This window comes from Lithobates pipiens, unplaced genomic scaffold (genome assembly GCF_037356315.1).
Source record: "Lithobates pipiens isolate NorthernLeopardFrog02 unplaced genomic scaffold, aLitPip1_a1.2 Scaffold_1, whole genome shotgun sequence".
NCBI lineage: Eukaryota > Metazoa > Chordata > Amphibia > Anura > Ranidae > Lithobates > Lithobates pipiens.
Window position 1 is genome coordinate 248,575,735 of NW_027507685.1, and position 17,333 is coordinate 248,593,067.

The following is a 17,333-nucleotide window of genomic DNA, read 5'->3' on the forward strand; positions in this document are numbered from 1 at the left end:
CAGACATGCTTTAACCACTTCAGCCCCGGAAGATTTTACCCCTTCCTGACCAGAGCACATTTTTGCGATTCGGCACTGCATCTTTTTAACTGATAATTGCACGGGTGTGCGACATTGCACCCAAACCAAATTGTTGTCCTTTTTTTTCCCACAAACAGAGCTTTCTTTTGATGGTATTTGATCACCTCTGCAGTTTTAATTTTTTTGCGCTATAAACAAAAAAAAGAGCGACAATAAAAAAAAAAAAAACACAATATTTTTTACTTTTTGCTATAATAAATATCCCCCAAAAATATATAAAAAAAACTATTTTTTTCCTCAGTTTAGGCCGATACGTATTTTTGGTAAAAAAAAAATGCAAGACGTGTATATTGATTGGTTTTCGCAAAATTTATAGCGTTTACAATATAGGGGATAGATTTATGGCATTTTTTTTTAATTAGTAATGGCGGCGATCTGCGATTTTTATTGTGACTGCGACATTATGGTGGACACATCGGAACACTTTTGACACGATTTTGGGACCATTAACATTTATACAGTGATCAGTCTTATAAAAATGCACTGATTACTGTGTAAATGACACAGGCAGCAAAAGGGTTAAACAATAGGGGGCGATCAAGAGGTTAAGTGTGTCCTAGGGAGTGATTCTAACTTTGGAGGGGATGGGCTTCAACACTCATGACAGCGATCACTGCTCCCGATGACAGGAGAGCAGTAGATCCCTGTCATGACACTAGGCAGAACGGGGAAATGCTTAGTTTACAAAGGCACACGGCGGACATAGAGTCTGCGGGAACTGCGTTCGTGGTCATGGAGAAAGCGGTGCGCGCAGTGCCACTTCTTAAAGGGGACCCTTTTGCCCACCCGTGCCATTCTGCCAACGTATATTGCCGTGCAGCGGTCGCAAAGCGGTTATACTGTGGCAGGTTGGTTCTCCTGGGCGAATTGCCGTAGGTGTACGTCGGCTGCTTTAAGAGCGATAGGGGACTGCACGACGCCGGAGCCAATGCGCATGGCCAGCGGCCGCAATGTCCGCCAGCGATCGCTCCACAGAGAGCCAGAACGGGGATCTGTCAATGTAAACAGACAGATCTCCATTCTGATAGGGGAGGAGAGAGAGAGAGAGATCTGCTGTTCCTAGTGATCAGGAACAGCGATCTCTCTCCTCCTCCAGTCAGTCCTCTCCCCACAGTTAGAAACTCCTCCCAGGGAACACATTTAACCCCTTGATCGCCCCCTAGTGTTTAGTCCCTTCCCTGACAGTGACATTTACACAGTAATCAGTGCATTTTTATAGCACTGATCACTGTATACAAAAAAAATTATACAAAATTGTGTCAAAAGTGTCTGATCTGTCCGCTGCAATGTCGCAATCCCGTTAAAAATCACTAAAAACCGCCATTACTAGTAAAAAAAAAAAAAAAAAAAAAATTAAAATGCCATAACATTTACTATTCCCTATTCTGTAGACACTATAACTTTTGCGCAAACCAATCAATATACGCTTATTGCGATTTTTTATTTTTTTTGACCAAAAATATATAGAAAAATACATGTCGGCCTAAACTGATTTACAATTTTTGTTTGTTTTGTTTTTTGGGGGGATACTTATTGTAGCAAAAAGTAAAAAAATAGTGTTTTTTTTTCAAAATTGTCGCTCTTTTTATGTTTATCGCGCAACAAATAAAAACCGCAGAGGCCATCAAATACCACCAAAAGAAAGCTCTATTTGTGGGGGGGGAAAAAAAATACGTAAATTTTTGCATATACACTCTATTGCAATAAACAATATATAAATCCCCAAACTGGTGTGCACCTATATACTTATTGTTAATGTTATATGCTATGTTATATTAAAGCTACTATTTGTGTGTGAAAAAAAAGAACGTCAATTTTGTTTTGGAGCCACGTCGCACGACCGCGCAATTGTCAGTTAAAGCGGCGCAGTGCTGAATCGCAAAAAAACGCTCTGGTCTTTGGCCAGCAAAATGGTCCGGGCGGTTTGTGATTTTGTTTGAATAATCTGTTTGCACCGTTTCAACGTTGAAAAAAAGAGAAAAAAAAAGAATAAAAAAAGAACCTGATTTAAATAAATAAATGCTAAATGGTTTGTCTCGTCTCTGTAACTGATACATTTTGCTGGAGAGCTTGTGCTTTTGAAAAAAAAACAAAAAAAAACAGACTTTCTGGCTGAATCACCAGTTGACAATAGAAGAAATAAAAAGAAAACAAATGCAGCCGTCACATCTAAGCTGCAATATAATAAAAGTTTGCTTTCGATTTTAATACTACTTTTATTACCGTCGTTTAGATATGCCAGGCATCTAAGTTAAATTGTATTTTTTTTAACATACTACTGTAAATAATAAAAGTAAAAAAAAAAAAAAAAAAGAAAAAAGAAAAAGAAAAAATGCAACCTGCTTGATTGTCCTTTTTTGTTTTATTTGCTTTTTTTGCAACTCTTCATTTTGATGTGCGCTTTCATTCAGAACGTGATTTTCATAGATACAATGAAAAGCTTCCAGCGCGGATACCTTTTATATCGACAGCCTTTTTCCGGGGGCTCCTTTTTAACCTCCTGACAATGTAGATTTAGCTCGTTCCACTGACACAAAGCTGTCGCGTTTCAGGTCACCAGATTCAGCTGCCATTACAAGTCAAGTCTGACTCTCTTTTATTCAAGGTTCATCGGGTTGGCGCTTTATTGTCTTTCCGTATAATAATGGCATTCTCTCATCGGCTAACAACCAGCATTAGGCATTGTTCTGTAAGATGAAGTTTGAAGGAAATATAAGGTAGAGATATTATTGTTTTATTTTTTTTTCAAACTCGGATGAACGGATAACGAAACCAACGAGACTCATGTAGAGTTACGATTATAGGAACTTAATCTGGACTTGACCCAGAGTACTGGTCACTCTTTGACTGGTTTAACTACTTGCCGACCGACCAGCTGCCGTTGTTATACTGCGCCAGGTTGGCTCCCCTGTGCGAATCGGCGTAGCTGTACAGCGGGCGCCACAAGGGGTATAGGGGGCACGCGCCAATGCGTGCCGATGCGTGTGGCCGGCGTCCACGATGTCCGCCGGGCCAGCCGCGATCGCTCCTTTAGAGAGCCCCTACGCGAATCGGCGTAGCTGTACAGCGGGCGCCTTAAGGGGTATAGGGGGCACGCGCTCATGCGAGCCGATGCGCGTGGCCGGCGTCCACGATGTCCGCCGGTCAGCCGCGATCGCTCCTTTAGAGAGCCAGAATTGGGATCTGTTAACCACTTAAGCCCCCCCCCCCCGGACCATTTTGCAGGCCAAAGACCAGAGCAGTTTTTGCGATTCGGCACAGCGTCGCTTTAACCACTTGCTTACTGGGCACTTAAACCCCCCTCCTGCCCCAGACCAATTTTCAGCTTTCAGCGCTGATGCACTTTGAATGACAATTGCGCGGTCATACAACACTGTACCAAAATGAAATTTTTATCATTTTTTTCCCACAAATAGAGCTTTCTTTTGGTGGTATTTAATTACAGCTCTGAGTTTTATTTTTTGCTAAACAAACAAAAAAAGATGCAAAATAAAAAAAAATAAAAAATCATGTTTAATAGTTTGTTATAAAATTTTGCAAATAGGTAATTTTTCTCCTTCATTGAAATGCGCTGATGAGGCGGCACTGGTGGGCACTGATGGGCGGCACTGGTGGGCACTGATAGGCGGCACTGGTGGGCACTGATAGGCACAGTTAAGGCGACACTAATAGGCACAGATAAGGTGGCACCGATAGGCACAGATAAGGCAGTACTGATGGGCACAGATAAGGCGGCACTGATGGGCACTGATAGTTGGCACGGATGGGTGGCACTAAGGGTCACTGATAGGTACCACTGACAGATGGGACTGATGGGCACTGATAGGTGGCACTGATAGGTGGCTCTGATAGGTGGCACTGCTGGGCACTGATGGGCGGCACTGATGGGCACTGATGGGCACTGGTAGATGACACTGATGGGCACAGATATGTGGCACTGAGGTGCAGCAATGTTGTTGAGGCAGATTGTGGGCACTGATAGGTGGCACTGTGGGCACTGATAGGTTGCACTGTGGGTACTGATGTATGGCACTGTGGGCACTGATGTATGGCACTGTGGGCACTGATGTATGGCACTGCTGGGTGGCATTATGGGCACTCATGGATGGCACTGCTGGGTGGCACTTTTTTAATTCTCTGGGGGTTACTGGCAGGGGGCAGGTGGGCACTGATACACTTGCCGTGATCGGGACTGATGTCCCGATCACGGCCGCCGGTGATCGGCTTTTTTTTTCTCTCCTCGCGCTGTCAGCGCGAGGAGGAAAAATAGCCGATTACCGGCTCTGTTTTGTCACATGATCAGCTGTCATTGGCTGACAGCTGATCACGGGGTAAGGGGTCGGGATCGACCCCTTGCTCGGATCGGTGATCAGGCGAGTCTCATTGACTCGCCGATCACAGAGCGCGCCGCGCGCGCCCCTCAGGGGGCGCGCAGGCCGCTCGTGCACGGGACGACGACAATAGACGTAGTCCCGGCAAAGGAGGTCAAATGACGGCTACAGCGCGGATCTCAAGAGGTTAACTGACAATTGCGCGGTCATGTGACGTGGCTCCCAAACAAAATTGAAGTCCTTTTTTCCCCACAAATAGAGCTTTTTTTCTGTGGTATTTGATCACCTCTGCGGTCTTTATTTTTTTTTGCGCTATAAACAAAAAAAGAGTGAGAATTTAGAAAAAAACGCTTTTTAAAAAAAAAATTGCTATAGTAAATATCCCTCAAAAATATATAAAAAAATTATGTTTTTCTCAGTTTAGGCCGACACGCATTCTTCTACATATTTTTGGTTAAAAAAAAAAAAAAAATCGCAATAAGCGATTATTGATTGGTTTGCGGAAAAGTTATAGCGTTTACAATATGGGGGATAGATTTATATAGTTACATAGTTACATAGTTAGTCAGGTTGAAAAAAGACCAGTTCAACCACAAAAAAAAAATAATAATAATATCATACAATCCCATATACCCGATTCTATACCCACAGTTGAACCAGAGGAAGGCAAAAAACCCCAGCAGAGCATGATCCAATTTGCTAAAGCAGGGGAATTGGCATTTTATTACTAGTAATGGTGGTGATCAGCGATTTTTAACATGACTGTGACATTATGGCGGACACATCGGACATTTTTGACACATTTTTGGGACCATTGTCATTTATACAGCAATCAGTGCTATACAAATGCACTGATTCCTGTGTAAATGACACTGGCAGTGAAGGGGTTAACCACTAGGTGGCAGAGTAGGGGCTAAGTGTGTCCTAGGGGCGTGTTTCCAACTGTGGGGGAGCATGGCTACGTGTGACACGTCACTGATCTCTGCTTGGATCATAGGGAGCTGTGATCAGTGACACTGTCACTAGGGAGAAGGGGGAGATGCTTGTTTACATTAGCTTCTCTCCGTTCTTCCTCACCGTGAAACGATCACGGGTATCCCCATGACGATCGAGTCTGCAGGACCTGCGATCGGACTCACAGAGGTCCCAATGGCACACATGCGATGATACGGCGGCAAATTTAAAGGGACGTACATGTACAACCATGAACCTGTCCGTGCCATTCTGCCGACGTACATCGGCATGCGCCGGTCGGCAAGTGGTTAATGTAAACAGACAGATTCACGTTCTGACTAGGGTTGCCACCTGTCCGGGATTCACCCGAAAGTCCGGGTTTTGAATTGTGTATTCGGGTTTCAGTCCACCTGAAACCCGGACACAGTATTTAGACTGGGCTGTGGCTCCCCAAGTAACGAAGATAGTCACACACAAATCTGTTGCTATCTGGGAGCTGCGGGCGGCTGTCTGGGAGCAGGTTCGGCATCACTGGAGGGCAGGGTGATGATGTCAGCAAAAGCAATTTGGCCACACCCACATTTTGCTGCAGCATGCTATGTTCACTGCATTACTAAGTGTTCAGGTTTGGCTTAAAGAAAAGGTGGCAACCCTAGTTCAAACAGGGGAGTAGAGAGAGATCTGCTGTTCCTAGTGATCAGGAACAGCGATCTCTCTCCTCCTCCAGTCAGCCCCCCCCCCCACAGTTAGAAACACCTCCCTAGGACACACTTAACCCCTTGATCGCCCCCTAGTGTTAACCCCTTCCCTGCCAATGACATTTATACATGTTAGAAACCATGAATCAGACTGAGACAGAAGTACAGTTAAATCACGCTTGTTTAATAATAATAAAAAAGGTAAACATAGTCAAAACATAGCCAAGAACCGGAACGGAGGGTCAGACAAGCCAAAACGTCAGGGAGTCAGAGATGAGCATAGTAGAACAGCAAGCAGGATCTGGGGCCAGAAGGAATGTCAGCCAAGCAAGTCTTTAACAGGAACACAGGAGAGCGTCTCTTGAGATGTGACCAAGGTGAAGGCAGAGATCATCTGGGCTGGACGGCTTAAATAGGCAGGACTGACGAGCAGGATATCATCAACATGTGAGTCACTGTGTAGAGATAGGAGCTGGCAATTAGCCGACAACTGAGAGAAGGAAGGGCTTGGCCCAGCCCTGACAATAAAGTAATCAGTGGCTATATTTAGCTCTGATCGCTGTATAAATGTCAATGGTCCCAAAAAAAGTATCCAATCTGTCCGCCCGCAATGTTGCAGTCCTGCTAAAATTCGCAGATTGCCCCAATTACTAGTAAAAAAAAAAAAAAATTGTAATAAAAATGGCATAAATATATCTATTTTGTAGGTGCTATAACTTTTGTGCAAACCAATCAATATATGCTTATTGCGTTTTTTTTTTTTACAAAAAATATGTAGAAGAATACATATTGGCCTAAACGGAAGAAGACTTTTTTTGGGGGATATTTATTATAGCAAAAAGTAAAAAATATTGTTTTTTTTGTTTATAGTACAAAAATTAAAAACCACAGAGGTGATCAAATATCACCAAAATTTGCAACTTCGAAAAAATTTTAATTAATTATTTTCCATTCGTTTAGATGCATTATATGTAAATTAGCAAATTCGTAAATTCGAAAATTCGTAAAATTCGAAAATACAGAAAAATTTGAAAATCCAAAATAATTAACTAAGAATAAATAACTATTAGATTATAGGTATTGGAATTTCCTTTCTGTTCCTTTCTGGAATTTCCCTTTTGTTCGATCATGTGTGGGCTCCATCGGACCTTTTGCTGTCCAAAAATCTGACGGACTTTAGAAATAGAACATGTTTCAAATTTTTCCGCCGGACCCAGTTCCTATGGAGAAATCCGCTCGTCTGTATGCTAGTCAGACGGACGAAAACTGACGCTAGGGCAGCTATTGGCTATGAACTTCCTTATTCTAGTCCAGTCGTATGTCATCATGGCCAAATCCGTCGAACTTTGGTGTGATTGTGTGTGGAACTCTGCCGAAACTTCGTCGGGAAGACCATCGGACCTAGTCTGCCGGAAAGTCCGGTCATGTGTAGGTGGCATAAGGGTCTGGTATGGATTTTGAGGGGGACCCCATGCCATTTTTTTTTACATTTTGGCGCAGGGTTTACCTTAAAATCCATACCAGACCTGAAGGGCCTGGTATGGATTTTAGGGGGACCCCCATGCAATTTTTTTTTTCATTTGGGTTTGGGGTATCCCTTAATAATCATACCAGACCCAAAGGGCCTGGTAATGGACTGTTGGGGACCCCATGCTCTTTTTTTCAATGAGTTTTATCTATATTACCGAGACCCGACAATACATTACAGCCGTGATCAGTTTTAAATGACAATTTTTCCTTTAGAAATTTAATTTTTCTGTGGTACTGTTCTAAACACGGGAAAAAGGTGCCACTTTACAGGCATACTATAGACACCCCCCAGTCACAATATTTAAAGGAATATTTCATTTTTTTTTTCACTTTAAGCATTATTAGAATCACTGCTCCTGAAAAAACAGCCGTTTAAAAAAAAAAAAAACAATTTGCCTTGATACATGTCCCCTGGGGCAGGACCCGGGTCCCCAAACACTTTTTATGACAATAACTTGCATATAAGCCTTTAAAATTAGCACTTTTGATTTTTCATGTTAATGTCCAATAGACTTTAACAGTGTTCCGGTGGCTTTTTGAATTTGCTCCGAACACCGCATATTGTTCGGTGTTCGCAGAACATCCGAATAACCAAAGTTTGGCCCGAATTTTTGCTCGGGTTGAACTGTTCACCATCCCTAGCCGCCACACCCCGCTTGACACCATCTGAACCAAATAAGTTAAGTTTATCTTGGTCTCATCAGACCACAGGACATGGTTCCAGTAATCCATGTCCTTAGTCTGCTTGTCTTCAGCAAACTATTTGCGGGTTTTGTTGTACATCATCTTTAGAAGAGGCTTCCTTCTGGGATGACAGCCATGAAGACCAATTTGATGCAGTGTGCGGCGTATGGTCTGAGCGCTGACAGGCTGACCCCCCAACCCCTTCAACCTCTGCAGCAATGCTGGCAGCACTCATACGTCTATTTCCCAAAGACAACCTCTGGATATGACGCTGAGCATGTGACCTCAACTTCTCTGGTCCACGATGGCGAGTCCTGTTCTGAGTGGAACCTGTCCTGTTAAAGTGCTGTATGGTCTTTGCCCCACCGTGCTGCAGCTCAGTTTCAGGGTCTTGGCAATCTTCTTATAGCCTAGGCCATCTTTATGTAGAGCAACAATTCTTTTTTTTTCAGATCCTCAGAGAGTTCTGTGCCACGAGGTGCCACGTTGAACTTCCAGTGACCAGTATGAGAGAGTGAGAGCGATAACACCAAATTTAACACACCTGATCCCCATTCACACCTGAGACCTTGTAACACTAACGAGTCATGTGACATCCAGGAGGAAAAATTGCTAATTGGGCCCAATGTGGACATTTTCACTTAGGGGTGTACTCACTTTTCTTGGCAGCGGTTTAGACATTAATGGCTGTGTGCAGGGGTGGACTGACAACTCATGGGGCCCCCGGGCAATAGTAGATTATGGGGCCCCCAGGCAATCAGAGATTATGGGGCCACACAGTATACACAAACACACACACACACACACACACACACACACACACACACACACACACACACACACACACTATACAATCACACAGTATACACAGACATGTTTCTATTGGCTGAGAAGGTACCGGAGAGGTGGGGCAGCTACAATCTCAGGATTTTTAGACCAAAGGAATGTCGGTAAGGGATATTTCAAAGACAGATGTAAAAAAAAAACACAGATTTTTACATACTGTCCCTGGTTTACTGAGGCTGGCAACCCTGATGGGGCCCCCTAGTGGCCCGGGGGCCCTCGGGCAGTGCCCGAGTGGCCGAATGGTCAGTCCGCCCCTGGCTGTGTGTTGAGTTATTTTGAGGGGACGGCAAATTTACACTGTTATACAAGCTGTACACTCACTACTTTACATTGTAGACAAAGTGTAATTTCTTCAGTGTTGTCACATGAAAAGATAGAAAAAAATATTTACAGAAATGTGAGGGGTGTACTTACTTTTGTGAGATACTATAAAATTAAACATATATCTGACCCTTGTTTCCATTTTCAGGCAAATTCATACAACAATATATCTTATTTTTGACAATGCTTTACCAGTTTCTAGAAACCAATCAAATCACAATTCTTAATTCCACATTTTTATTTTTTAAGAAATGGTGGTGGTGGTTGGTAGAGTGGGAAAAAAAAAATGGACACAGCCAATAATAAAATAATAATAAAAATAAAATAATAAGATGATAAATATTTGTGAGCAGAAAACAGAAAGAACAATATAAATAAGAGAACTGTATAATCTTAATGTTTTACAGGATTTTACAGCGTTGGTTGATCTCCGTGCTTCCCACACCCGTGATGCTTTGATAGTTCATTAAGGCCAATTTATCTCACCGTAAATTGGGTGACATGGCTCGGCTCGAGGTTAGAGTTGAAGTGATTTTCATGTCTTCCAAGAGCTTTGCTTGCATTTCATAACTTATTCTGCATCTGCTTGCATAATACAAGGTGACTCACAGCATGGTAAATAATGACAAGACACAAAATATCCGGAGAACTGCTGGAAAGAAGAGACTAAAATCAAAAGATTTTCTTGGAGACGTCCAACTGAATTGTATGATGATGTGATGATGTGATTTCTAAAACCGGCATATTAAGATGATGCCATATGGCTTGATTGGCTATAATAAATGGAATTAAAAGTGAACGGACTGACAAGCTTTTTTTTTTATGTCCAGAATAGAGATGAGCGAATTTCTAAAAACTGCAATAAGGTTCAGCGCAAAATTTTCCAACTTTCAAATTTAAAATTACAGCATTCAAAACTGCCAAACTTGGCGTTATCAGGGCAGGTGCAAGGATTTTTTACACCCTAGGCGAAACCTCATTTTGCCGCCTCCCCTTGGCTCCACCCCCTTTTCCCAGCCCATGTAAACCCTACCTTTTTAATGAAGCGCCCATCAAATTCAGCCTCACCAGTACCTATCAAATGCAGCCTCACCAGCACCCATCAAATGCAGCCTCACCAGTGCCTATCAAATGCAGCCTCACTATCGCCCATCAAATGCAGTCTCACCAGTGCCCATCAAATGCAGCCTCACTAGTGCCCATTAAATGCAGCCTCATCAGTGCCCATCAAATGCAGCCTCACTAGTGCCCATCAAATGTGGTTTCACCAGCGCCCATCAAATGCGGCCTCACCAACGCCTATCAAATGCGGCCTCACCAGCGCCTATCAAATGCAGCCTCACTATCGCCCATCAAATGCAGCCTCACCAGTGCCCATCAAATGCAGCCTCACTAGTGCCCATCAAATGCAGCCTCATCGGTGCCCATCAAATGCAGCCTCACTAGTGCCCATCAAATGTGGTTTCACCAGCGCCCATCAAATGCGGCCTCAACAACGCCTATCAAAGCGGCCTCACCAGCGCCCATCAAATGTGCTTTCACCAGCGCCCATCAATGCGGCTTCACCAGCGCCCATCAAATGTGGACTCACCAGCACCCATCAAATGCAGCCTCACCAGAGCCCATCAAATGCAGCCTCACCGGAGCCCCTCAATACAGTCTCACCAGCGCACATCAATGCAGCCTACCAGTACCCAACAAAAGCGGCCTCACCAGCGCCCATCAAATGCAGCCTCACCAGAACCCATCAAATTCCGCCTCACCAGAGCCCCTAAATGCAGTCTCACCAGCGCCTATCAAATGCGGCCTCACCAGCGCCCATCAATTCAGCCTCACCAGCGCCCATCAAATGCGGCCTCACCAGAGCCCCTAAATGCAGCCTATCAGCACCCATCAATGAATGTTTGCTTGCTTCCATTCATTCAGGAGTTGGGACACAGATACAGTCCTCCGCTGCTGCTACGCCTCTGGCAATATGTGCGAACGGAGCGGCGGTAGTCTGCTGATTCTGAGAATTCATTTCTTGCTGTAGAGAGAAGAGAGTAGGAACACCAGTGGCCAGCGGCTGCTAAGTTTACCTAGTGGTAGCACTGGCCCTGGGCGTTATGAATGCTTTTGAGTGCAAAGGAGGGATTTGGGGCCTTACAGACCTCAGATCTCTCCATAAAGAGCACCTGTCACCGCCTATTATTTATTACTGTCACAAGGGATGTTTACATTTCTTGTGACAGCAATAAAAGTTATAAGAAAAAAAATATTAAGGGGACAGTGTAAAAAAAATAAAAAAATAAATAAATATGAATGTATGTAGTTTGTCATGTTTGGTACCTATGTACCAAATATAAGATCATCTTTTTTATTTCACCCAACATTTGGGCAATATAGTGTTTTTTTTTTTATTGCAATTGAAAAATCGCTGCACAAATACTGTGTGAAAAAAAAAAAAGTTTAAACAACCACCATTTTAATCTGTAGAGCCTTTGCTTTTAAAAAAAAAATATATATATGGGTTTCAAAATGATTTTCTAGCAAAGAAAATATATTTTTTCATGTAAACAAAAAGTGTCAGGCCGCGTACACACGCGGGGACTGTTCGCTCAACTTTGTCCGTCAAACAGTTTCAGCGGACAGTCCGCTCAAAATTAGCATGGACGGACTTGCCCACACACGACGAACGAACAGTCCGCTGAAACCGTGCGCGATGACGTGAACGGCACTACGACGGGACGAAAAATACAACGTCCTATACACTGCAATGCAAACTTCGGCGTGTAAATCCTTTCTGAGCATGCGCGGAACTTAGTTTGACGAACAAGCCTACACACGAGGGGACTGTTCGCTGAAACACTGTTCAGCGGACAAAGTTGAGTGAACAGTCCCCGCGTGTGTACGCGGCCTCAGAGAGCTTTGTCTTCAACTGATTATGTGTGACATAAGCTTCTCATGTTGTGCATAAAATGCCAGGATAGTTCAAATCCCCCCCCCCAATGACCCCTTTTCGGAAAGTAGAAACCCAAGATATTTGCTGATAGGCATGTTGAGTCCATGGAATATTTTATATGTTGCCACAAGTTGTGGGAGTATGACAAACTTTTTTTTTTTTTGTTTTGCACAAAGTTGTCACTAAATGATCTATTGCTCAAACATGCCATGGGCATATTTGGAATTACACCCCAAAATACATTCTATTGCTTCTTCTGAGTACGGGGATACCACATGTGTGAGACTTTTTGGGAGCCTAGCCACGTACAGGATCCCGAAAACCAATCACCACCTTCAGGCTTTCTAAAGCCTCGTAGACACGATCGGATTGTTGGCCAACAAAACCGTGTAATTTTGTCCAAAGGGCGTTGGCCCAAACTTGTCTTGCATACACCCGGCCACACATTTGTTGGCCAACAATTACGAACGTAGTGATGTACTACGTTGTTTTTTAGCTCTTTAGCGCCACCCTTTGGGCTCCTTCTGCTAATTTTGTGTTAGTAGAAGTTCGGCAATTGTTGATTTGTGCTTTTCATCTTGCGCTTTTCAGTTAGTTTCTGGATGTTCATCATCCAGCCATGTTCCGGATTCGGGGAGAGGTAATGTGTTATTTATTATTGGCCTTGGAGTTATTGCTTTGACATTATTTTTTTGGTAAATAAATGATTTGATTTGGTATATTTTCTATATTTTTGGATGCATAGAATACACTTTTTGATTAAGTTCTATTGGCAGATAGCATGTCTAATTTTATTTCTTTTCCTTTTTTAACCACTCCAATACCGGGCACTTAAACACTTTCCTGCCCAGACCAATTTTGAGCTTTCAGCGCTGTCACACTTTGAATGACAATTGCGCGGTCATGCTACACTGTACCACAATGAAATTTTTATCATTTTTTCCCCACAAATAGAGCTTTCTTTTGGTGGTATTTGATCACTAGTGATGGACGAACGTTTCGCCCGGCGGTCGTTTCGCGGCGAATTTCCGACTTTCGCCGTCCGCGGGTTCGAACGCCTTTTTCCGTCGTTCGCCCCGGCGGACTTACGTGTTTAATGTATACAAGAACTTTAACCTTTCGTGACACGTTTATCATGTGTTACAGGACAACCAATTGAGACATGACAGCTCATGGACACTTGGACATTCCCCCTAACCTATAAATACACCCGATCCGGTGGCCATTTTACATTCTTTCTTCTGTCACTGTAGGGAAAGGATCCTGTGTGGAGTAGGGACAGAGAAAACGCTAGCTATTTGGTACACAAAAGTTCTTTTCAGGACTGGTATAGGTGTTAGGTCAGCAGCCTGAGTTTCTTTTGTCAGTTTAGATAAAGGGACAGAGCGCTGTATGCTGCTATTTTAGGGACAGCTCAGCCAGATTAGTCTTTCTTCATCATCATCATCATCATCATCATCATTAGCTGTTACTATCAGGTCCACAAAAGAGCTATTCCAGCTAATCGTTCCAGCCTACTCTTTTTTGCCAATTTGTATAGGGACAGGCAGGAAGCAGTGTGTCAGGCAGTGAGGATAATTTTAAAGACTTGCTGTTACTATTAGTTCCACAAAGGTTCTTTTCAGGACTGGTATCAGTGGTACGGTAATAGGCTTGTACACGTATAATATTCTTTCTTCCAAATATAGAAAGAATATTATACTTGACTGCTGCCCTTCTGCTGCAGTCTGCTAATCATTCACAACTCACTTGTTCCACAAAGCTCTTTATCAGGACTGGTAACTTGGTCTGTCTAGGGTGCTACGGTACATAGGCCTGAGTGCAGTACAGTCTGCTGTTCTGTAAGGACCGCTATCGGTCCACAATACATAGGGTTGCCGTGCACTACTGCTGACCGCTGCCCTATACTGCAGCAGTCCTTCATTGGTATAGGGACTGACGTACAGTCTGCTAATCACTAACACACAACCTGCTTGGTCCACAAAAGTTCTTATAAGGACTGGTAACTTGGTATAGGGTGCTACGGTACATAGGCCTGAGTGCGTTACAGTCTGCTGTTCTGTAAGGACCGCTATCGGTCCACAATACATAGGGTTGCCGTGCACTACTGCTGACCGCTGCCCTATACTGCAGCAGTCCTTCAGCGGTATAGGGACTGACGCACAGTCTGCTAAACACTAACACACAACCTGCTTGGTCCACAAAAGTTTTTATAAGGACTGGTAACTTGGTATAGGGTGCTACGGTACATAGGCCTGAGTGCAGTACAGTCTGCTGTTCTGTAAGGACCGCTATCGGTCCACAATACATAGGGTTGACGTGCACTACTGCTGACCGCTGCCCTATACTGCAGCAGTCCTTCAGCGGTATAGGGACTAAGAGTTTTGTCACAGGGTGATTTAAAAAATGACAGGCAGAGGAAGAGGCAGGCCCTTCCGCAGGGGTGGTAGGGGTAGGGCAGGAGCAACAGCCTTGAGCCAAAGTGGGAAGTTGCAGAAGGTGCGTTCAATTACTTTAAAGGACGCACCAGACTTGGTTGAGTGGCTCACTCAGCCTTATTCTTCTGCACCCTCCTCATCCTCTCGATCTGCACCCTCTTCTTCACTCTCTGCTATGTGCACCCCCAAAGACACTACCACCAACAACACCACCACCACCACATACCTTCCGCTTGAGTGCAAATGGGGGCCTTCATGCTCCAGTGTTTTAATAGGGACCCCCGTATAAAAAGCATGAGGGTCAAGGACCAGTACTGGGTGGCAACGTACTTAGATCCCCGGTACAAACACAAAATGGCGGAAATGTTACCGCCGTCGCAGAGGGCTGTCAGAATGCAGCACTTCCAGGCCTTGCTTCGAGAAATGCTGCATTCTGCTTTTGCGTGCGCTGGCAGAGGAGCAATTCCCACTCCCAGAGAAGGATTTGCGGGTACCAATCCAACAGCGCCTGCAAGAAGAGGCCGGTTTGAAGATGTGTTGGTGACTTCGGATATGAGGTCATTCTTTCAGCCGACCCATCGACAGGTGTCATCCGGATCCAGCATCAGGGAACGCCTAGACCGTCAGGTGTCCGACTACATTGGGTTAACGGCCGATGTGGACGCTCTGAGGAGTGATGAACCCCTAGACTACTGGGTGGGCAGGCTTGACCTCTGGCCAGAGCTTGCCCAATTTGCAATCGAACTGTTGGCTTGCCCCTCATCCAGTGTCCTGTCCGAAAGGACGTTCAGCGCAGCAGGGGGGATTGTGACCGATAAGCGTACTCGCCTAGCTCACGACAGTGTTAACTACCTCACATTTCTAAAAATGAATGAGGCATGGATCTCGGAGGAATTCAACACATGTGATCAGTAGACCATGTATATGTCTATAAACAATTTTTGGAATCAAGCACACAGACCTTCTTAATTCATTTGGCTCACTTCCCTGACCCAAAAAAGCACACCGTACTATATGCCCCTACCCTCCTCTTTGAAGAGGTTGAGCGGTGTCATATTTCTACTGGGGCTGCTTATTATGAGGGGTTCCCACCATCCCTGTGCTGTGCTGACTTCCTCCTGGGTGTTCTTATTATGAGGGGCTCCCACCATCCCTGTGCTGTGCTGACTTCCTCCTGGGGGTTCTTATTATGAGGGGATCACACCATCCCTGTGCTGTGCTGACTTCCTCCTGGGGCTGCTTACGGTGCTGCTGTCAGCGCTGTATGTCACGGAGCTGCTGTCAGCGCTGTATGTCACGGAGCTGCTGTCAGCGCTGTATGTCACGGAGCTGCTGTCAGCGCTGTATGTCACGGAGCTGCTGTCAGCGCTGTATGTCACGGTGCTGCTGTCAGCGCTGTATGTCACGGAGCTGCTGTCAGCGCTGTATGTCACGGAGCTGCTGTCAGTGCTGTATGTCACGGAGCTGCTGTCAGCGCTGTATGTCACGGAGCTGCTGTCAGCGCTGTATGTCACGGAGCTGCTGTCAGCGCTGTATGTCACGGTGCTGCTGTCAGCGCTGTATGTCACGGAGCTGCTGTCAGCGCTGTATGTCACGGAGCTGCTGTCAGCGCTGTATGTCACGGAGCTGCTGTCAGCGCTGTATGTCACGGAGCTGCTGTCAGCGCTGTATGTCACGGAGCTGCTGTCAGCGCTGTATGTCACGGTGCTGATGTCAGTGCTCTGTATTACGGTGCTGCTGTCAGTGCTCTGTATCTCCTGCACCCTCTTGTTTGCCTACCCTGGTCCCTGACCTTCCCTCTCCTCCATTGCCTTCATTAGCTCCATAGTCCTGAATTGTCAGAACAATTTCCCAAATAAAAAAAAAATGCTTGTAGTTATCGATCCCAAATTCACCTCATACATGTATTATGCTATTGTCCAGGTGGTGGGACTACGTGCTACCCCCTAATAATTACCCCGTGGCCGCAAATTCGACCTAAAGGTTTGCGAAATTCGCCTCCCATTGAAGTCAATGGAGCCCGCGGCGAACGGTCGTTTTCGCGAACGTTTGTGTCCGTTCGCGTTTCGCGTTCGCGAAACGTCCCGTCGGAAGTTCGTCCATCACTATTGATCACCTCTACGGTTTTTATTTTTTGCGCTACAAATAAAAAAATACCGAAAATTTTGAAAAAAAAATGTTTTTTTTGTTTCAGTTTCAAAACTTTGTAAATAAGTATGTTTTCTCCTTCACTGGTGGGCACTGATGGGGCTACACTGATGGGCACTGATAAGGCGGCACTGATGGGCACCAATGATGTGGCACCAATGAAGTAGCACTGATGAGGTGGCATTGATGGACACTGATATGTGGCACTGATAGGCGGCACTGATAGACAGCACTGATGGGCGACACGGATGGGCGACACGGATGGACACTGATAGGTGGCACAAATTGGCACTGATAGCTGGCATGGATTGGCATGGATGGGCGGCACAGATGGGCATGGATAGGTGGCACAGATGGGCAT